This window comes from Hypanus sabinus, chromosome 2 (genome assembly GCF_030144855.1).
Source record: "Hypanus sabinus isolate sHypSab1 chromosome 2, sHypSab1.hap1, whole genome shotgun sequence".
Lineage (NCBI taxonomy): Eukaryota > Metazoa > Chordata > Chondrichthyes > Myliobatiformes > Dasyatidae > Hypanus > Hypanus sabinus.
This window is the reverse complement of record NC_082707.1, coordinates 73,104,410-73,127,448: the sequence shown is the minus strand read 5'-3', so window position 1 is coordinate 73,127,448 and position 23,039 is coordinate 73,104,410. Positions and strand designations below refer to the sequence as shown.

At 40.8% G+C, this 23,039-nt stretch overlaps 1 pseudogene; it reads left to right on the top strand.

Moving 5' to 3' along the window:
• Nucleotides 1-1,309: 1,309 nt before the first annotated feature.
• Nucleotides 1,310-22,236, top strand: LOC132403602 (uncharacterized protein DDB_G0292642-like; annotated as a pseudogene).
• The last annotated feature ends 803 nt before the right edge of the window (nt 22,237-23,039 follow it).

Sequence of the window (23,039 nt, the reverse complement as noted above, 5' to 3'; positions counted from 1 at the left end):
CAATTGAACCCAATTTCTCATTACTAAGGTCAACATAAACACTAAAGTTATACCAAGCAATACACACAAAATAATGGAGGAACTCAGCAGGTCAGGCAGCATCTATGGAAAGGAGTAAATAGTCGACGTTTTGGGCCCAGATCCTTCATCAGAATATAAACCAAATCTGCTTTCGGAAGCAGTAGATTATATAAACACATTAAAGCCAGGATTGCGTCTCATGTCTCTGAATAATATCACATGCGATATAAACACAGATCAATACAGTTCAACTCTTCTTCCGAGTGCATTTTCAATCTTCTGTTCTGTTGCTCCTCCAACTAGTTCTATTATGACGAGTATTGTGGATTTGTCCTTGATCTGGTAATCGGAGAATGATTTCTCGTTTTCCAGTTGTTTGTCACTAAAAATGAGGCGTAGATCATCCACATTCTCGACACCTTAAAAAGAGAGAAATTGAGAAAAGAGCGAACCATTAAGGAACCCTGATTAATAAATAGTTAGAGATTTAAAATTAAACATACTCATGTACAGAATTGACTCCTGAAAACTGAATTCACAGTAAAGGAAACAATTCTGCCTCGATCGGCGAAGCTACATGGAATGTCTAGATGCCCATTGTCAACTTCCTCTTTAGACTATCTAACCAGTTTTCACCTCAGAAACTGACATGGTATGTTATTCAAGTACCTAATAAAGATGGCATTGAGGTTATCAGCAATTTTTTTAAGTTAACGATCTTCATCGCATTAAATTCAGCTTCCGACTCCGATATATCAACCATAATTCATTCGCCTTTCAAACCAATAACGCACACTTGATAGATCTTTCCCATTTTGGTTTCAGCAACCTCGTTTGCTGCTGCAATACCCGTGAAGGTCTGTTTAAGTGAACTGAATTTAGTTTCACTTGCTTTACGGAGCTCTGGCTGAAGGGTTGGGCTGTTCGATGTTTTGTAAACCGGATTAGGGGAACGAGGTTAGGAAGTCAATGTCAGAAGGGGGCATAATGTCGGGATATCTCTGGGAGAGGTGGGCATAAAACAGGGCAAACTTTCCTGGGGGCCGTATTTTTAACAAAACGACAAGAAGTGAGTCCAAATAAAATGTTAGACACGGGGAAAAGGGATAATTCGGAGAAAAATTGCACCAGCAAGGAACTTAAAGGAATTAACCGCCTCCTTTTCGAGGGAGTGGTCAGAGGGTTTACATTGCAGCGCACTTGTTTGGCGTAACTCACAATCGTAGTTCATGATCTACACAAACCTCACTGTTGTGCAGGTGCATCGGATAGGAACAACTGCGGAAGAATGAGCCGCGATTCCATTGACTACAGATTGACATTTGTTAAGCGACCGGACGAAATCACAGGTAAAATATACATCACATCATGAGTAAAATAAGGACATACCCCCCTCCCCCCACCCCAACGCCGAGTTTGGATGGGCAAACTCTCTCTAGTGCTCGTTCACAAGTTGTTGCTGTCCCAGATTACGGTGCAGCTCGGAGCGGAAAGCGTACGGGCGTTTCTAGGTGGGTCTTTGGCTGGGTCAAAGTCCCAGAATGGAAAGGGATCTCCAGCTTTGGCAGGACCTGGTTAGGTCGGCTTGGATAGTGAGGGGTCGGTGTGTTGAGCGAGCTCTTAAAATCCAAAGTGTTTTGTGACATACTTGAACTATTTTTTGTTAAAAATCGTTACCACAATTCCCCACTCCTATCGACCGGCGATAATCTTTCAATCATTTGTATGTTAAGAACCCATTTAAACTTGCCTTAAATATTCAAAGATTTTGAAGCCGCTACGCTTCGGTGAAGAGAATTCAAAAGACTGAGAAAAAAATCTATCTTTTTTTCTGTCTTTATCGGGCAACGCTTATTTTTAAATGGCAACCTCCACGCCCACACCAGTTCTCGATTCTCCCACAAGAGAATCCCTTCCACATCCTGTCAAGGTTTTTCAGGATTTTTTTATATTTAAAGTCCCTCTCACATGCTCCTCTAAACTCAGTACAGACAAACCACCGACTGTTCAACTTGTCTTCAAAAGACTAAGCTCCGGGAATTAGTTCAATATACTGTACATTCCCTGAGTTGCTTCCAATGCACTTCAAGTCTTCTGAGTTTTGTTTCCCCTGTTAAATCCGAATCAGTTCATTATCATTGTCTTAGTGAAAGTTGATGTTTTCGCAGATCATGTTGTTCATGAACTTGAAGCCGCTGCGGTACCTTAGTGGTGAGAGCGAGTTATTACAGTTTAAGGCGTCGAACTTCCGAGTTCATTTCGGGCTCCCCCTGGAAAGAGTTTGCACATTCTCCCAATAACCGCGTGGTAGCCAATAGGTCAAAAAACCCATTAATGGTTTACGTACTCGGTCAAGTATTAGGCTAACTATTGTTTACTGTTATCATTTCTAATTTGTGTGTGTTTTATTTTTGGTACTTGTACTTGTCCTTCTGTGGATTAGCAATCAAACATGGATGATTTATGTTGAGTTACTCATCCCTCTTGTGTCTGTGGTACCCTACCATGCTACATCTGGTGTTCTTTGTTTCTGAATGTAAAATGGAAAGCCTGTTGGGTTTGAGATGTCAGTTATGGTTTGTAACAAAGTTCAAAAATCTGTCCCTTTGGGTTGGGTTTGGCTTCCTAACTATATGCCTCAGCCCAGAAAAGGCCCGGTCCTATATCCTACATCACAGACCTATGATGCAGTATTTGCCAGGAAAGTCTGCTATATTTGATGGGAATTCAGCAATGTTGCTAAGATGTCAATGTTCTACGAATATACTTTCAGGTAGGAATACATCATATAACAGCTCTGACATTCCAACCTCATGTCCCAACCATCAATACAATCCCCTCTTCCAGTGATGCAGACTTGACCTGCAGGGTTTTGGCACACTGAATGACAAGAGGACACAAACCAAATAAGATCCTGGAAGGGAAGAGGGTCCCTAGATTATTATCAGGGGAGTTGTGTTCCGGTGAAGAGTGGGAAATTGAGATCTAGTCAGCATATATAGAGAAAGATATTCTGATTTCTTTGCCTAATTATGGAAGAAATAATTTGACAAACCAGTCACTATTAATAATTTGAATGGATTTTCAAATCATAATAACCTTAATCAAATGTTTCTTGATTCTAATGTTTAAAAAATATAAACACTAAACTTAAGATGATACTATTACATTACCTTTGTTTAAAACCCTTGGATACTTCAGGGAGAACACAAAAATTAGATGTTTGGAATGTGCTGCAATGGATGTGATAGAAACAGAATATAGAACCATTTCAGAAGTATTTAAACAGACTCATGAACTGGAAGAGTTTGGCAGAACACAGATCCTATGCAAGCAGATGCAATGAGTTTAACTTGGCTTCATGCTTGATGCAGTCAAGATGTACCTATAAGCCTTTTCCTGTTAAGTACTTTTCTATGTTCTATAACAAAAAACAACCCAGAGCTCCTTCAAATCACCCCAGGACACACTCCAGTTAAAATGAAAATATATGTTTTGTAACCATTGGTAAATCTGTTCATTTCTTCACTCACAGTTCTGGTAGTCTCTAACAATCAGCTCAAATTTATTGAACCATTTTACTTTATCTAAGCAAATACTTTTAATGAAAGCACTGTTCAAGAAGTTGTGGTTGGTGTATACTTAAATCCTTAAAAAATTTCTGTAGTAATTCCAACAAAATGTTCTATTGCAGGCGATGATAACCCGAATGTTTACAGAGTGGAAATGTCCTGTGGACACGCTGTGGATCCCATTTCACTCACGGAATGGTGTCGGATCCGTATCAGCGAGGTGGATATCACAAACAATCCTTTCTGTTATATCTCATGCTCAATCCACTTTATAAATGGGAATGCTTTACAATATTTGTTCAATTTCTATTCCAGGGTCATTTCAAATTTCACTGCCCTGCATTAAAGATGACACAGATGAAGTATGTGGAAAGGAATGGTCCTACATGGAGGTGTGCAGACACGCATTGCTCTCTGTTGAGGAACGACAGGATTTTGAAGAGAAGCTTGCCACTCTCGCCGCTTCAAGTTACTGTGAATACAAACAGGTAAAGAGGACTGGTAGAACATCGAACATAGAATAGTACAGCACATTACAGGCCCTTCAGCCCACAATGTTGTGCTGTCCCTCAAACCCTGCCTCCCATATAACCCCCCACCTTAAATTCATCCATATACCTGTCTAGTAGTCTCTTAAACTTCACTAGTGTATCCGCCTCCACCACAGACTCAGGCAGTGCATTCCATGAACCAACCACTCTCTGAGTGAAAAACCTTCCTCTAATATCCCCCTTGAACTTCCCTCCCCTTACCTTAAAGCCATGTCCTCTTGTCCTGAGCAGTGGTACCCTGGGGAAGAGGTGCTGGCTGTCCATTCTGTCTATTCCTCTTGGTACCTAACTAACTGCTAATAAATAGGGGTCATTACGGTATTTGTGAAAGCTGAGAAGCTTGGGATGGTGTGAAAGTCTGAAGAAATGAGATAATTTTCAGGGAGGTTGACAGGCAATGTTTTAAAAAGGACCACTATACAACAGAAATTTCAACATAATAAGCCAAGATTCTCACAAGGGTTTCGCAGAGACTATAACAATGAACAGGTTAACTGACCATTTTTCTGCGAAAGAGAACTGAGGGATTACCTGATCAAAGGGGTTAAAATTATAAGGAGATTTGACATGATCAGTCTAGAGGAGAAATATTCACTTGTGGAAGAATACAACTTTAGATACTGTAATACAGAACTTTCTTGAAGAAATCCCATCAGTAATTCAGGAGAGACTAGAGAAAAATACATAGTAACTGAGATCAATTTCAAAGGAGGTGAGGAAGGTGAATGAGTGCATAAAGAAGTAAAGATACACAGAGGGGCTGACATGAAATAAACTGACAAGCTTTATATGTGAAAATGAAAGAAAAAAGTCTTACTGGGGTGGCACGATAGTGTAGTGGTTCGCACAACACTTTCCAGCACAGGTGACTTGGGTTCAATTGAGAGCTAGGTAATGTTACAGATCTAGAAGATTGTAAGGCTAACAGGTAGGAGCTTAAGAAGGAAATTAGGAGAGCCAGATGGAGCCATGAGAAGGCCTTGGCAAGCAGGATTAAGGAAAACCCTAATGCACTCTACAAGTTTGTGAAGAGCAAGAAGATAAGACGTGAAAGAATAGGACATATCAAATGTGACAGTGGGAAAGTGTGTATGGAACCAGAGGAAATAGCTGGGGTACTTAATAAATAGTTTACTTCAGTATTCACTATGGAAAAGGAGCTTGGTGATTGTAGTGACGACTTGCAGCAAACTTAAACGCTTGAGCATGTAGATATTAAGAAAGAGGATGTGCTAGAGCTTTTGGAAAGCATCAAGTTGGATAGGTCGCTGGGACCAGATGAGATGTAACCCAGGCTACTGTGGGAGGTGAGAGAGGATATTGCTGAGCCTCTGGTGATGTTCTTTGCATCATCAATGTGGATGGGAGAGGTTCCGAAGGATTGGAGGTTTACAGATGTTGTTCCTTTTTTCAAGAAAGGGAGCAGAGATAGCCCAGGAAAATATAGACCAGTGAGTCTTACTTCAATGGTTGGTAAGTTGATGGAGAAGATCCACAGTGGCAGGATTTATGAACATTTGGAGAGGTATAATAGGATTAGGAATAGTCAACATGGTTTTGTCAAGGGCTGGTCCTGCCTTATGAGCCTGATTGCATTTTTTGAGGATGTGACTAAATACATTGATGAAGGTAGAGCAGTAGATGTAGTGTATATGGATTTTAGCAAGACATTTGATAAGGTATCCCATGGAAGGCTTATAGAGATAGTAAGGAGGCATGGGATCCAAGGGGACATTGCTTTGTGGATCCAGAACTGGTTTGCCCAAAGAAGGCAAAGAGTGGTTGTAGATGGGTCATATTCTGCATGGAGGTGGGTGACCAGTGGTGTGTCACAGGGATCTGTTTTGAGACCCTTACTCCTCCTGGTTAAGAAGGCATACAGTACATTGTCCTTCATCAATCATGGGATTGAGTTCAAGAGCTGAAAGGTAATGTTGCAGCTATATAGGACCCTGGTCAGACTCCATTTGGAGTACTGTGTTCAATTCTGTTCGCCTCTCTACAGAAAGAATGTGGAAGCCATAGAAAGGGTGCAGAGATTTACAATGATGTTGCCTGGATTGGGGAGCATGCCTTATGAGAATAGGTTGAGTGAACTCGGACTTTTCTCCTTGGAGCAACGGAGGATGAGGGGTGACCTGATAGAGGGGTATAAGATGATGATAGGCTTTGATCGTGTGGATAGTCAGAGGCTTTTTTCCCAGGGCTGAAATGGTTGTCGCAGGAGGACACAGGTTTAAGGTGCTCGGGAGTAGGTACAGAGCAGATGTCAGGGGGATGTTTTTTACTCAGAGAGTAGTGAGTGCATGGAATAGGCTGCTGGCAACAGTGATGGAGGCGGATACAATAGGGTCTTTCAAGAGACTTTTAGATAGGTACAAGGAGCTTAGAAAAATAGAGGACTATGGGTAAGCCTCAGAATTTCTAAGGTAGGGACATATTCGGCACAATTTTGTGGGCCAAAGGGCCTGTATAGTGCTGTAGGTTTCTATGTTTCTATCTCTGTGTCTCAGGCTGAGACCCTTCTTCTGGATTAGAAAGAGAGGGGGAAGATACCAAAATAAAAACATGGGGAGAGTGGAAGGAGGTCTAGCTTGAAGAAGATAGATGAATTCAGATGGGTGGAAAAGGTAAAGAGCTGTAGAAGAAGGACTTGCCCATCAAACACACTATCATGGACTGGATTTCACGTGTCCCTTGAGCTTGGCCATTAAGGTGATCTACTCTTGACTGAACCAGCAGTTTATAAGCCCCTGGCTTTAGCCATTCGGGGTGAGAGAGTTAAGGAACATTGGCAAAGTCAACGTTGCATCCAGCCGGAGCCGACCATGCTCCTTGCGGAAGCAAGCCAGGTCCTTTCCTGCAGCGGAGTGCCAGCAATGCCAGAGTGGGTCTGGATAAGCTCAAAACGCCAGGGGTGAGTTAAGAGCTACCGCAGCTTGGAACGAACTTGGGTATGGTGTTTCATGTCCTGTGTCTGCGTCTGTCCTTTGAAGAAAAAGAGTCCCAGCTCGATGCCTGACATGAAGACGGAGTCCTGGCTCGGTGTTTCATGTCCAAGTGTCCAAGTCCTGGCTGTGGCGATCCAATTTCCCGGTGTCCAAGTCCTGGCCGCGGCGATCCAAGTTCCCGGTGTCCAAGTCCTGGCCGCGGCGATCCAAGTTCCCGGTGTCCAAGTCCTGGCCACGGCGATCCAAGTTCCAAGTGTCCAAGTCCTGGCCGCGGCGATCCAAGTTCCCGGTGTCCAGGTCTTTGGCTGCGGCGATCCAAGTTCCTGGTGTCCAAGTCCTGGCCGCGGCGATCCAAGTTCCCGGTGTCCAAGTCCTGGCCACGGCGATCCAAGTTCCCGGTGTCCAGGTCCAAGGTCCGCATTCCTCCCGGTTCCAAGTCCAAGGTTCGTGTTCCTCTTTGCCCTCCTTGATCTTCCAGTTTTCTGTGTAGAGAGTATTAAACTCTATTTTATTGAACCTAAGAAAGACATGTTTATGCCCTGCTTTTGGGTCCTCCTCAAGCACCCTTGCTTCCACCTTGTAACACACACGGATAAATGGTTTATGGACTGTTGTTCAAAACTATGCGGATCCAAACTATGCGGAAGGTCCTCTACCTTGCAGAGGTGTATCCAACATCATCACTAACCTCATCAATTCTGGAAAACTCAAAGTTCCCTTATCCGGCACTGTTCATTTCTAGCTCCCACCCAAAATCCGCAAATCTGAGTGTACAAATAGACCTACGTCTCTGCCAGCTCCTGACCCAAAGAACTTGTGTCCGCACACCTCGATTCCATTCTGTCCAACTTGATTTAGACCCATTCCAGCTATATCCGCAACACTTCACATGCTCTTGCTCTCTTCAACAGCTTTCTATTCCCTTGCTTCAACCACCTTATTTTCACCATGGACATATATACAATCTACCCCCATCAAGAAGCCTTAAATCTTTCTGCAAAAAAGACCCAACCAGTTTCCCTCTACCACCACTGTCAAACCTAAACAATTTCTTCTTTGACTCCATCCAATATTTCCAAACTCAGGGGGTAGCTATGTTGCTTCGGTGCCTTTGGTTGCTTAGTGAATTCAGTCCTTTTCAGGTCCAGCTTAGTTGCCAGCCATTTTGCCGCTACACCGAGCTAGGATGCGAACTGTGTCATTTTCATGTTTGGCTGAGATTTGCTGGCCAATTGTCGCTACACCGAGCCGCCACGAATAAGGAACTGTCTTCATGTGTTTCTCTGTGTCAAAATACATTTTGTCTGTTATTGTTTGTTTTTGTTGTCTCATGTCCAGCTGAGTGGGTCCGGCCATTTTGCTGCTGCTCCAAGTCAGGATGTGAGTGGTTTGTCGTTGTTTGTTTTGTTGAGTTTGTGTCCCAGTCCCAGTCAAGGCTTCATGTCCAGCCTCTGTGTTCCAGTCAAGTCAAGTTCAGTCCAGGTCCTAGCTCCAAGTTCCAAGTCTCGTCCAAGTCCTGGTTCCATCTCAAATCTAGTCCAAGTCCTGGTTCCGAGTTCCTAGTCAAATCCAAGTTCCATCTCCGAGTCCCAAGTTGTGTCCAAGTGCATCTCCATGCCTGTGTCCTGCACTTGGGTCCACTCAATCCACTCCATGCAACAGTGTGCTCATTCCAGAACCCATGCTGAGCTCATCAATTTCATCAACTTTGCCTCCAATTTCCAGCCTGCCCTTAAATTCACTTGGTCCATTGCTGAGCCTTACCTGGTAATGCTCCCCAACTCTTCCTGTGATATTTTGATGACTGCATTGGTGCTGCTTCTGGCATCCTTGCTGAGCTCGTCAATCTCATTAACTTTGCCCCAACTTCCCGCCTGCCCTTAAATTCACTTGGTCCTTTTCTAACACCTCTCTCCTCCCTTGATCTCTTTTTCTCCATTCCTGAATGGAAGATATCTACCCACAACCTTTATAAACCTACCATTTTCCACAGCTATCTTGACTATCTCTCTTCTCATCCTGTCTCCTGTAGAAATGCTGTTCTCTTTTCTCAGTTCCTTCATTTCTACTGTATTTGTTCCAGGATGAGGCTTTCCTTTCCTGGACATCAGAGATATCCTCCTTCTTCAAAGAACAGGGCCTCCCTTTCTCCACAATTGATGCTGCCCTCACATGCATCTCTTCCACTTCCAGAAACCCACTTCTGAACAGGAGTAGAATTTCTCTTGGCCTCACCTATTATTCTCCACAACTTCCACCATTTTCAGTACTACCCCAACACATATTTACCTCCAACCCCAGTCTCTGCTTTCCACAGGGATCGCCCCCTCTTTGATTCACGTGTCCATTCATCCCTTCCCTCTGACTTCCCTCCTGGCACCTATCCTGGCATGCGACAAAAATGTGATGCAACCTCCTCCTCATTCACCACCTCGCTTAGCTCCATTCAGGGCCCCAAGCAGTCTGACTATGTGAGACAACAATTCACCTGCATCTATTGTACTCGGCGATCCCAATGTGGCTCATTGATGAGATCCGATAAAAATTGGGGGACCACTTTGCTGTGCACCTCTTCTCCACTGCCAAAGACAGAATTTCCCCTTGGCCGAACACTTTAATTCCTATTCCCTTTCATTTTCTGATATGTGGCCCATGACCTCCTCTTTTGCCATGATGAGGCTACTCTCAGGGCAGGGGAGTAACAACTCGTGTTCTGTCTGGGTAGTCTCCAACCTGATGGCATGAACATCGATTTCTCCTTCCAGTAAATCTTTTCCTTTAACCTTATCAAAGGGCATAAGACATGGGAGCAGAATTCAGTCCTTCGAGTCTGCTCTGCCATTCCATCATGGCTGAATCTGGATTCCACTCAACCACATCCACCTGCCTCCTCACCAAATCCTTTGATCCTCTGACTGATCAGATGATGATCAACTTCCACCTTAAATATACACACGGACGGCTAAAAAAGATCCTCCTTAACTCGGTCCCAAAGGGTCACCCCTCAATTTTGAGGCTATGCCCTCCTGTTCTGGATATCCCCACCCTAGGAAACATCCTCTCCACATCCACCCTTTCTAGTCCCTTCAACATTTGGTAGGTTTCAATGAGATTTCCTTGCATTCTTCTAAATTCCAGTGAGTACAGGCCCAAAGCTGCCAAATACTCCTCTTCTTCTATTCCCCACTCCAACCACTCCTCTCCTGCCTGTCACTTCCTCCTGGTGCCCACTCCTACCTCCCTTTCTCTCATGATCCATTCTCCTCTCCCATCAGATTCCTTCTTCTACAGGCACTTTACCTTTGCCACACACCTGGCTTCACCTATCACCTTCTAGCTAATCCTCCTTCCCCTCTCCCACCTTAATATTCTGGTGACTTTCCCTTCCTTTCCAGTCCTGAAAAAGTGCACAATCTCTTGTGTTTAAGCTTTATATGTAGATTATACACACCCAGGTATTGGCTTGCTTTTAAACTTAAGTCTGTAGCATGATTCCACCAATAGTTCTACACAGATTTATCAGCATTTTTTTTAAATCTCAGACTTACCGATTATCAATCCCTCAGTCATGTTCGAACAATGAATTCTGCATGAATGCTCTCAGAAGGAGCTTGTGGAATTCACAGTATGTAGATTAGAAAAATAGTTCTCTGACCTTGCATCAAGTTAGAGAAGGTACAGGATCCATGAACTTTTCAGTGGAAATTGTTGGTAAGAATGAAGATATTGCATAACTTCAGTTATTTGCATGTTACCCTCACTGCCAGTGGCATAGGCAGCAATCTACAGATTACTACCCTAGAGGTCCTGTTTTTCAGCTTCCTACTTAGCTCCTGAAATTCTCTCTTCAGGTCCTCTTCCCTTTTCCTATCTATCTTATTGGTGCCAATCTGCATCATGATGGCTTACCCTGCCCCTTTAGAATGTCATGGACTCAATCTGAAATGGTTCTGACCCTGGCACCATCTGAGGCAACATACCATTTAGGTGTCTCTATCGTGTTCACAGAATCTAGTGTCTACTCATCTAACTATCGAATCCCCTATCAATTCTGCAGTCCTCTTCTCCTCCATTCTCTTCTGAGCCACAGCTTCAGACTCTCCTTACTTTACACCATCCTTGTTTTATATTGAGAAGATCAGCAAAGACGATGAACCAAGAACAGGAAAGATTTAGAGAGCTATGGGCCAAACTCAAGCAAATGAGCATTACTGTCTGGTGGGGGGGGGGGGTAGGGTGGTTTTGGGCTGCTACTACACAGGATTGAAAGAAACTGCACAAAGTTGTGAACTTTGCTTCACCATGAGCACCAGCCTCTGTAGCATCTTGGATATCTGAAATGAGCGATGACTCAAAAAGGTGGCATTCATCATGAAGGACTTTCATCACCCAGTACATGCCCCCATCTCATTGCTTCCTTCAGGGAGATACAGAAGCCTGAGGGCACACACTCAATGATTCAGAATCAGCTTCTTGCCCTCTACCATCTGATTTCTGATTGGACATTGAACCCATGAACTCTCCCTCACTACTTTTTTATTTTAATTTTTACACTTCATACTTTGTTTAACTACTTAATATACATATTTTTTGTAATTCATGGTTTTCACTCTGTTCTTATTTATTGCATTTAGCGCTGCTACAAAGACTACAAATTCCACAACATATGCCAATGATATTAAAACTGATTCTGATTCTGAAATGAGATCAGTTTAGATGGACGGCTCGGTTTGCACAGAGCAGTTGGACCAAAGGGCCAGCTTTGAATCTATGACTCAAAGATGTGATTCCACTGTAAACCAATGTAAGGGGAAAAACAGTCTTGCTCGGTGGTATAAACCCATTTCACCAAAAAATTGATCATCAGTTCTTGATCTACAGATGTTGTCAGGGAAAAGTACGGAAGAAATCTGGCAAGTGTTCAGGGGATATTTGTGTGGAATCCTGCATCGGTATGTTTTAATGAGACAGGGAAGTTATGGTAGGGTATAGGAACCATGGTGTACAAAGGATGTAATAAATCTAGACAAGAAGAAAAGAAAAGCTCACAAAAGGTTTGGAGAGCTAGGTAATATTAGAGATCTAGAAGATTATAAGGCTAATAGGAAAGAGCTTAAGAAGGAAATTATGAGAGCCAGAGGGGGCCATGAGAAGGCCTTGGCAGGCAGGATTAAGGAAAACCCCAAGGCATTCTACAAGTATGTAAAGAGCAAGAGGATAAGACATGACAGAATAGGACCTATCAAGTGTGGCAGTGGGAAAGTGTGTATGGAACCGAAGGTAATAGCTGAGGTACTTAATGAATACTTCACTTCAGTAATCACTATGGAAAAAGATCTTGGTGATTGTAGTGATGACTTGCAGCAGAATGAAAAACTTGAGCATGTAGATATTAAGTAAAAGGATGTGCTGGAGCTTTTGGAAACCATCAAGTTGGATAAATCGCAGGGACTGGATGAGATGTACCCCAGGCTACTGTGGAAGGTGAGAGAGGAGATTGCTGAGCCTCTGGTGATGATCTTTGCATCATCAATGAGGACGGGAAAGATTCCAGAGGATTGGAGGGTTGCAGATGTTGTTCCTTTATTCAAGAAAGGGAGTAGAGATAGCCCAGGAAATTATAGTGGGTCTTACTTCAATGGTTGGTATGTTGATGGACAAGATCCTGAGAGGCAGGATTTATGAACACTTGAAGAGGTATAATAGGATTAGGAATAGTCAGCATGGCTTTGTCAAAGGCAGGTCATGCCTTATGAGCCTGATTGCATTTTTTGAGGATGTGACTAAACACAGTGATGAAGGAAGAGCAGTAGATGTAGTGCATATGGATTTCAGCAAGGCATTTGGTAAGGTACCCCTTGCCAGGCTTATCAAGAAAGTAAGGAGGTATGTGATCGAAGGGGACATTGCTTTGTGGATCCAGAACTGGCTTGCCCACAGAAGGCAAAGAGTGGTTATAGATGGGTCATGTTCTGCATGGGGGTCGATCACCAGTGGAGTGCCTCAGGTATCAATTCATGGAACCCTTACTCATTGCGATTTTTATAAATAACCTGGATGAGGATGGTTTAGTAAGTTTGCTGATGACACAAAGATTGCAGGTGTTGTGGATAGTGTGGAAAGCTGTCAGAAGTTACAGCGGGATATTGATAGGATGCAAAACTGGGCTGAGAAGTGGCACATGGAGATCAGCCCAGATAAGTGTGAAGTGGTTTATTTTGCTAGGTCAAATGTAATGGCAGAATACAGTATTAATGGTAACACTCTTGGCAGTGTGGAGGATCAGAGGGATCTTGGGGTCTGAGTCCATAGGACGCTTAAAGCAGCTGTGCAGGTTGACTCTGTGGTTAAGAAGGTGTACGGTGTATTGACCTTCATCAATAGTGGGATTAAGTTTAGGAACTGAGAAGTAATATTGCAGCTATATAGGACCCTGGTCAGACTCCATGGAGTACTGTGCTCAGTTCTGGTTGCCGCAATACAGGAAGGATGTGGAAGCCATAGAAAGGGTGCAGAGGAGATTTACAAGGATGTTGCCTGGATTGGGGAGCATGCCTTATGAGAATAAGTTGGGAAACTCGGCCTTTTCTCCTTTGAGCGAAGGAGGATGAGAGGTGACTTGATAGAGGTATATAAGATGATGAGAGGCATTCATCGTGTGGATAGTCAGAGGCTTTTTCCTACGGCTGAAATGCTTGCCACAAGAGGACACTGGTTTAAGGTGCTGGGGAGTAGGTACAGAGGAGATGTCAGGGGTAAGATTTAACTCTGAGAGTGGTGAGTGCATGGAATGGGCTACCGGCAATAGTGGTGGAGGCGGATACGATAGGGTCTTTTAAGAGACCTTTGGTTAGGTACATGGAGCTTAGAAAAATAGAGGGCTATGGGTAAGCCTTGTATTTTCTGAGGTAGGGATGTGTTTAGCATACCTTTGTGGGCTGAACGGCCTGTATTGTGGTGTAGGATTTCTATGTTTCTATATTTATCAGTTGAATATCACTCCAGAAATCTCTCAGTGTATTTGGTACTTAGCAACTTGCTTAAATATAACACCAACGGTGGGGTATATTGTTACTGCGATAATCATTTCATATCTAAATAGCAGCAAACTTTCAATTTCTGCGGAACATAAAAATTTATCAATACAGGAGATGCTATAACATTAATTTTGAAGAAGCACATTTAAAAGCTAAGATTACATTATTTTAAACAGTGGATTATCAGAGTGTATGTTCATTATTAATTTCATCATCTGTCTTTGTTAAGTGTCCTAGGTGTAGGAGTTATGTGGGACGGAAAGATGAGACGAACATATCAGTGACTTGTTCAATCTGCACAGCCAACGATGGAACCCCATTTGAATTTTGCTGACAATGTATGAAGAAGTGGAAAGGCCCAGCTCCACGCTCTGATAAATGTGATAATGAAGGATGCATTAATATCCAGCTGGAAACCTTGAAGAATTGTGACACAAAATCTTTACCTTACAGCAATATTCAGAATTGTCCTATAATCCGTGCTTGTCCGACTTGTGGTTTGCTTATAGAACATAAAGAAATGTGCAAATATGTCATTTGCATCAGATGCCATGTGGAATTTTGCTTTGCCTGTCTTAGCACAAAGGCAATTTGCAGTGAATCATCTGAGTATTCTTTTCATTGTGCTATACCTGTAGCCCCAAGGCAAACAATTATTCCAGTGTGGAATCGTACTCAAGTTCAGACCTCCAATTCCACTTCAGATTCCGATTCAATTGGCGGTCCAAATCCCACCCCAAGTCCCCCTCCAAGTCCTACTCTAAATCATATTCTGACTGCTATACAAAATCCCACTCAAAGTCCTGTTCAGAATCCTTCTTTAGATTCTAATTGCACAATTCTATAAGTAAACAATCTAGATCAGAGATTGCTGAAAGTACAAAAAATGCAGAACAATTAGTTAAACTTCGTTAGAGTATATTATGTAATTTGTTTGACCCTTCGTTTTCTTGTGACAGATTGTATCAGTCATTGTTCCCATGGTAATGTGATCTGAGAATCCTCAAGTAGAATAAATAATCGTCATTTCATCTTCCATAAATCATCCAGCGCGGATTTAAAGTGGACTAATGCATTATGTGTATATACAGTTTAAGTGCACGATAATTATGTCTCCTCATTTTTCTGCAACATTCTGTGTATAATGTGAGGAAAACATAACTGATCATCTTTGTATTTGCAGTGTTCTTCTGCAAGTTCTTCCCTGGCATTGAATTGGTTGGCCTTCTTGCTTTATTAAGATTAAAAGTATTGAAATGCGAAATGTATCAATATTCAAATATCCCAAAAGAGGCTGATGCATTAAGTAGTGCATCATCCTGAGTTGTAATGTCATTAAAATATATTCAACTATTTTATGATCCTTTGTAAAATAAAATTTATGTTGAGCAGAGTTGTGCAAAAAGCAATTTGGCGTGAATATTTTTAAATGAATGGGGGGAGGGTTCCAGTGACGTCATCATCGAGAATGGCAGCTTGTCACTAGCTCCTCTGGAAAAATGCATATTAAGCAATGTTTACACATCAAATATAGTATTTTTTGAAAGTATTTGAACTGATAAGAGGGGCAAGAATGGGGAAAAAGAATGGAAATAAAAAACGCGACACTGCGGAGCCTGCAGCCGAGAGGAGTGCAACGAGCAGCTCTCCTACCCGATCACGTGCTAGCGAGGTGGACGCCAGGCCTCGTTCAGGCAAAGCGGCAAATAGATCAGAATTTTGAAAGAGATAAGGGAGTTCCAGAATGATATAAAACAGCAGCTACATGATATTAAGTCAGAGCTCGCCATCATCAATAAAAAAATAGCTGTGGCAGAAACTCGAATTGAGAAGGTGGAAGATTGCATTCAAAACGTGAAATGGATACCAAGTAAGACAATAAAAATATTAAATCAACAAGAAGGTAAACTGCTTGACCTGGAGGGAAGATCACAGTGGAAAAATATCAGAATCTACAATGTTCCCGAAGGAGCGGGGGGGCTTGTCTATGACAGAGTTTGTCAAAAACTTGCAGAGGGACAAGCTAGACTTTGAGTGTTCTATAAAGATGGGATCCAACTGTATCAGACATGAAGGTCAGAGGGTTGCCCGTCAGCATGATCAAACCGAGGGAAAGCCTGGCAGAAGAATTATCCTGCTCTGCTTGGGAAATAGTGCAAGAATCGAGAAGGCAGGAGACGGGAGGAGGCCGAGAGAAGTAAATCAGAAAGAAACTGGGAGTTTCCAAAGACAGTCCTCACCCCCTCCAGAAGACCCATAAGGTTTTGCTAACTTTAAAAATGTTGAGAAGCTAAACGGAAGCAAAAGTAGACGGTGATATACCTATCTCGAGAAATACTTTTATAATGTGGATTTTATATTACTCAGTTATTTTTCTTTATTTGCTCACTTACTCCTTTTTCCCCACCAAAATGAAAATATATTTATGTGTGCATATATGTGTATGTATATGATGTATATGTATATATGTGTGTGTGCATGTATGTATGTATATTTGTATATAGAAGGAGTACACAGCATGTATATAGGAGTACACCACAGGGTCATCTACCAGAGACCTCAGCCTTCGTCATCAGCAGGGTCATCTACCAGAGACCTCAGACACATTCGTTGCCATTTTTGTTATTATTTGAGATTCTTGGTTCTTATTTGTTCAGAGATTAGATTGATTAAGTTTTATTCTGCTAATTTCAATGATACATTGACAGATATATACAGATGGCTAAGGACAAAGTAAAATTCATTTCTTTTAATGTCAATGGGCTATTGAATCCAATCAAGCATAATAGAACTTTATCCAAAATGAAAAAAGAACAAGCCCATGTAGTATATTTACAGGAAACTAATTTAAGTGATAATGAGCATAGAAAACTAAAAAGAATGGGCTTCACTAATTTGTTTTTCTCATATAAATCAGAACAGAGGAGAGGAGTTGCTATTCTTATCTCGAGTAAGCTAAATTTTGAAAAAGTATTCGAAATGGGAGATAAGGAGGGCAGATATATTCTGGTAAGGGGGAATATAGACAGAAATTCAGTTACTCTATTGAATACATACACACCTCAGGAAGTGATATTGGATTCTTCCAGAAAATTACTGATAATATGGTAGCAGAAACAGAAGGTCTCCTGATATGTGGGGAGACTTAAATTTACAATTACAACCAAACTTGGACTTGTCCAATAGAAAAACCTATGAAACAAAATCCCTGCATAAGAAAGTTAACACACTTTTTGAGGATTTTGGTTTAATTGATATATGGAGGGAACTTTTCGCCGACAGAAGGGATTACAGTCATTATTCTGCTCCCCATTCTGTATATACAAGAACATACTATTTCATAACATTTGGAAAAGACAAAGACAAAATAAACACCTGTGGAATTGTGACAATAGATGTAAGTGACCATACATCTATATATTTATCTGTTGATTTTGACCTACAACCAAAGAATACTATTTGGAAACTAAATTCAAGTCTAATCAATGATCCGTACTTTAAAGAACAAATTTAAAAAGAAATTGGCTTCTACTTAGAATTTAATGGTAATGATGAAGTTTCACCTCCCATTTTATGGGATACTCTGAAGGCTGTCTTAAGAGGGAAAATTATAGCAATATCTTCATATAAGAAAAATAAGGAATAAAACATTAGAGGAATTACAAAATAGGCTGAAGGAACTAGAGAGAAAACACAAATTGAATTTGGCACAGGATACATTAGGGGAAATTAAAAGAATTAGGAATTAAGTTAATAGTTTGGCTACGCAAGAAATCAGGAAACTAATGTTTCTGGAACAGAGACGTTATGAAAGTGGATCAAAGTCTATGAAAATATGGGTGTGTAAACTGATAAAAAAAAGTCTAGCAGAAAATACAATTAATAGAATTAGGGACTCAAGAATGAAAATCATAAAAAAGTAAGCTAAGTGAAATTCAAGAAGCTTTTGAAGTGTTTTACAAAACTCTATATTCCAAAGTTCCAGGGGGAAGCATAACCCAAATTGACACCTTCTTGAATTCTATAGAGTTACCCACTTTAAGCGAAGAACAAAATAGGATGATGACTGCTGACATAACTGAAGTTGAATTAAATGCTGCAATTCATAGGCTTAAATTAAGCAAGTCACCAGGATCAGATGGGTATACAGCAGAGTGGTACAAAGAATTTAAAAAATGAGTTAATTCCCGTTTTACTCCCCACACTGAACTGGGCTCTAAAAAAGGCACAAATGCCACCCAGTTGGAAGGAAGCGATAATCTCAGCTATACCAAAAGAAGGCAAGGATAAAATGGAACGAGGGTTATTTAGACCAATATCTGTTCTTAATGTACCTTATAGATTATTTACTTCCATCATGGCCAAATGATTAGAGGAGTTTCTACCCATACTGATACGTAATGATCAGACAGGTTTTATACAACAACGCCAAACACAAGACAATATACAAAGGAAACTTCACATTATGGATCATATACAAAAAAATAAAATCGAAACAATAGTGATAAGCGTGGATGCTGAAAAGGCATTTGATTTGGTTAATTGGAATTTTCTTTACAGAGTTTTACATAGGCTTGGTATCCAAGACACAATTATTAAAACTTTACAGATACTATATGACAAACCCTACTGCTAGGATTAAAATCAATGGATATTTATATCAATAGTCTTACCCTAGAAAGGGGCACGAGACTAGGTTATGCATGGTCACCGCTACTCTTCGATTATATCTGGAACCATTAGCTCAATACATCAGACAAAATGAAGCTATCAGGGGAATTAACATTAAAGGGACAGAGCATAAATTGGCTTGTTACACAGATGACATTTTGATCTATCTAGAGCAACCGACATACTCTTTACCAAAATTAATGCAATCCTTTAAGCAATATGGTCAATTATCAGGATACAAGATCAGCATAGATAAAACCCAATTACTTTCATATTACTATAGCCCACCAAGAGAAATTGAAAGTAGATATCCATGGCAAACAAAGTCTTTTAAATATTTGGGCATCATTATGCCAAAAGATTTGGCAAAATTATCAAGATTATCAGCCTTTATATAAAAAAAAATAAGAAAAATGTGGCAAAATGGAACCTGATTCCTTTTTTCAGTCTCAGTTCAAGGATTGTGTCTATTAAAATGAATATACTTCCCAGACTGTTACACCTCTTTCAGACCCTACGAATGGAGATTAATCAAAATCAATTCAATGAATGGAACAAAATGTTATCAAGGTATATTTGGTAGGGTAAAAGGCCTAGAGTTTGTCTCAAAACTTTTCAATTTGCAAAGGAAAAGAGGGGATGGGGCTTACCTTCTCTTAGAGATTATTATTTTGCAGCACAGTTGAGAGCTATGATATGTTGGTGCAACCCATCATATGACGCTCAATGGAAAAACATTGAGGAGCAGGTACTTCCCATCCCCATACAAGCAATTTTGGCTGATAACAACCTGCAAAGATACATAAATACTATTGATAACCCATGGGTGAAATTGACTCTTAAAATATGGAAAATTAATATAAAAGAATATAATCTGGAGGGAGATATTGCTATTCTTAAATGGTGTGCATATGATTCAGATTTTACACCAGATAAATTGGATGCTAGAATTAAGGACTGGACAGCTAAAGGAATTACAGTTCTTTGCAACATAATGATAGAAGGAACACTGTTCAGTTTTGAAATGTTTAAATAGAAACACTTATTAGAAAAAACAAGTTTTTTATCGGTGTTTACAGATGCGACAATATGTTAATAAGATGCTTAAAATTGTAACCAAGGCAAGTACATGCTTGATAGAGGTATTTGGAAAAGCATATAATTCAGATAACAGTAGTAGAATCATTTCTAGCATGTATCAGGGGTTGTCAAATCTTAAAACACATTCGACTTCATACATTAAAACAAAATGGGAGAAGGAAGGAGGGATAATTATATCTGAGGAAGAATGGACAATAATATGGAGGTATCGTTGGAAGTGTACCAGTTCATAGAAATGGAGGGAGTTTGGATGGAAAAACTTGAGAAGATCTTTTATTACACCCTCTCAGAAATCCCATTATGATAGTAACCTCCCTGTTTGCTGGGGAAATTGTGGAAATCAAATTGCAAATCATTATTATATTTTTTGGGACTGCCCTGTTATCAAAGACTATTAGAGGGTGATACACAATGTCCTACAAGACATTTTTAAATGTGAAATACCTTTAGAGAGTGAGACCATTATTTTGTATATATTCCTCAAGAATGGTTGAAAAGAGATAAATATTTACTGAAGATACTGTTGGTGGCTGGTAAAGAGACTATTACTAGGAAATGATTATCACATGAGAGCCCACCTTTAAATGCATGGATGGAAATTGCAATGGACATTTACAAAATGGAGAAGATAACAGCATCTGTTAATCATAAGCTGGAACAATTTGATTCATACTCAGAAAAATGGTTTAACTACATAATGCCTCATAGGCTTGATATTAGTCTCACAAATCAATGAATCTGTTGTACAAAGAAGATCACTCCCTACTTTTACATTGTTTTTTCCTTTTGCTTGTTTTTTCTTTCCACTCTTTTCTATAAGTGTAGACCTCAGATAAATAATTTGTAGAGATTTGTGATATATATGATATATATGTACAATGTCTGAAATACATCTCATGGAAATGTTTGTTTGTTGATGAACTTCAATTAAAAAAAACAAATTACAAAAAAAAAATGAATAAATGGAAACAGGAACAGAAGTAAAAACAAAATGCAGCCCAAACCCTCTGGCATGTCACCCACTCACATCCGTCAGATGTTCAATCCATAATAAAGTACTTGCAATGAGTCTTTATAATTTAAATTATGCAACGTTCAGAAAAATGTCGGTTACTCACTGAGAAACACACCATCATAGGAGACGGAGAGCTTATCCTTCAGAGATGTATATAGTCTTGAGACAAAGGTGAAGAAGTGAAAGGAAAATTCTAACAGACACCTGAAGAGCAACTTCAGGAGGTGGGTGTATGAAACCTGTTGCCAGAGAAATTACTTGATGAATGAGTTGTGTGAAATAGCCTGTTCCTATGCTGAAATACTCTATCCATCTATGATTGTTGCCCTCCACAGTAGTTTAAAAATGTACTGTTTGCATTTAAGTATGCTGCTCATATATTTAGTAATTCTATATACTAAAATCACCTTACAATAATACAATTAACAGATAATAATGATATTAGATAGTTTATAGTTATAACATTGCTAAAGCCCATATCTCTGCTAAGATATATCTAAGAGCAGTTTCTAATATTTACATCATTTTAATCAGAGGAAAACCTAATGTTAACCTGCTACCAATATAGTGGTATGGTTAACATTTGTAATGATAGCATTCCCACTTCCTTCTGCTGTACTGCTCACGTCAACTTTCTTTTATCTCTGTCTCCAGTCACTGCACCAGAACTTTTGCCGGCCATCTGACACGTACACCAGCTGTGTTCTGCAGAGACCAGAAGGCCGGCAGATCGGCCTACAAGATGTATGTGTAAACTTGCTGAGAAACATTGGGTGTGGTGCATTGCCAATTTTTTTAACTTGACTTCTCTTGTTCACAGCTTGCTCTTGTAGTTCCACTGAGTCGGCTGACATCTAATGCACAGACATCAGACAGGGTGAATGGGGGATCCAGAGAGACAAGGTATCAGAGCTCAACAAACCCAGACAGAGTCTATACACTGCAATTGTGATAAGCTGTCTTTACTCCTGCATTCATATCATTTCTCGATAAAGCCCAACAGTTGTCTACCTAAGTGGAGTTTAGGGGGACGATGGCATCTAACGCTGACTCCTTTGGTTGCATCTTCAGAAACGGCTCTATTTCTGTCTTTGATATCTCTTTTTTTTTTCATTTTCAAGGTTCTTTTAAAAGATCCTGACCTGGAGTTATATACTGACTCTGGTTCTTTGTGGAGAAGGACCCATCCTCAGGGCCTCATGACCAGCTGTTTTTCGATATGCCAAGGATGTGGACTGGAAGACTAGAGCACCTTCAGTGTGGCAGATTTCCGTAGCTCTGGATGCGGGCAGACGCAAGGCCGGTGCCGCTGCCTGATGCATCATGGGAGAGGGAAGATCAAAAGTAGTGAGCTGGCTGCTGGCTGTCTGGCCAGAGACCTGAGTTATTTGGCACAGAGCTCAGAAAATGCAACACAACTGGCTTTTAACACCATAAATCAGCGAGTTGCTTTGTTGTGCCTCTCCTCTCACTGTGAAACAGGGACATCTATTTTTCCCATATGAGGGAGAGAGATAGTCTGCAGTATGTTGAATTACCAGGTGAACGAGTCATCTTTGGGGTATTGCAAGTCTGTGTCTTACTGACGCTTTGCTGCATGCTTGAGTGCTTGGTGAAGTGTACCGATGCTTTGTGCTGGTGGGGTGGGGGGGTGAGATCATTGATTTGCTGCTTATGCATGGGGGTGAGAGTTGGGGGGACTTTGGGGTTCTAACATTTCACTGTCATTCACTCTTTGTGGTACTCTTTTTGTGGATGTTTGCAAAGAAAAAGAATTCCAGGATGCGTATTGTATATATTTCTCTGACATTAAATGTACCTATTGAAACCTATTACTTACTTGTTTCACCTGCACTTTGACTTTGATTGTCTTTAATGTGAGAACCCCGGGATCCTTTGAACATCAACATTATTCAATCTCTCAACATTTCAAACACTCTACTTTTCTGTATTGTGCCACATTCCTGAGCCCTCAGTCAGTTTGTCTTCATCCTTTTCATCCTCCTTCAGATTCTTCATCCAACCCAGTTTTGTCTTGTCAGCAAGAAATACAACATCTGACCCTCTCCATCAAAATGTTGATGCAGCACCAGAATCGTTGAATGCCAAGTGCTGATCCC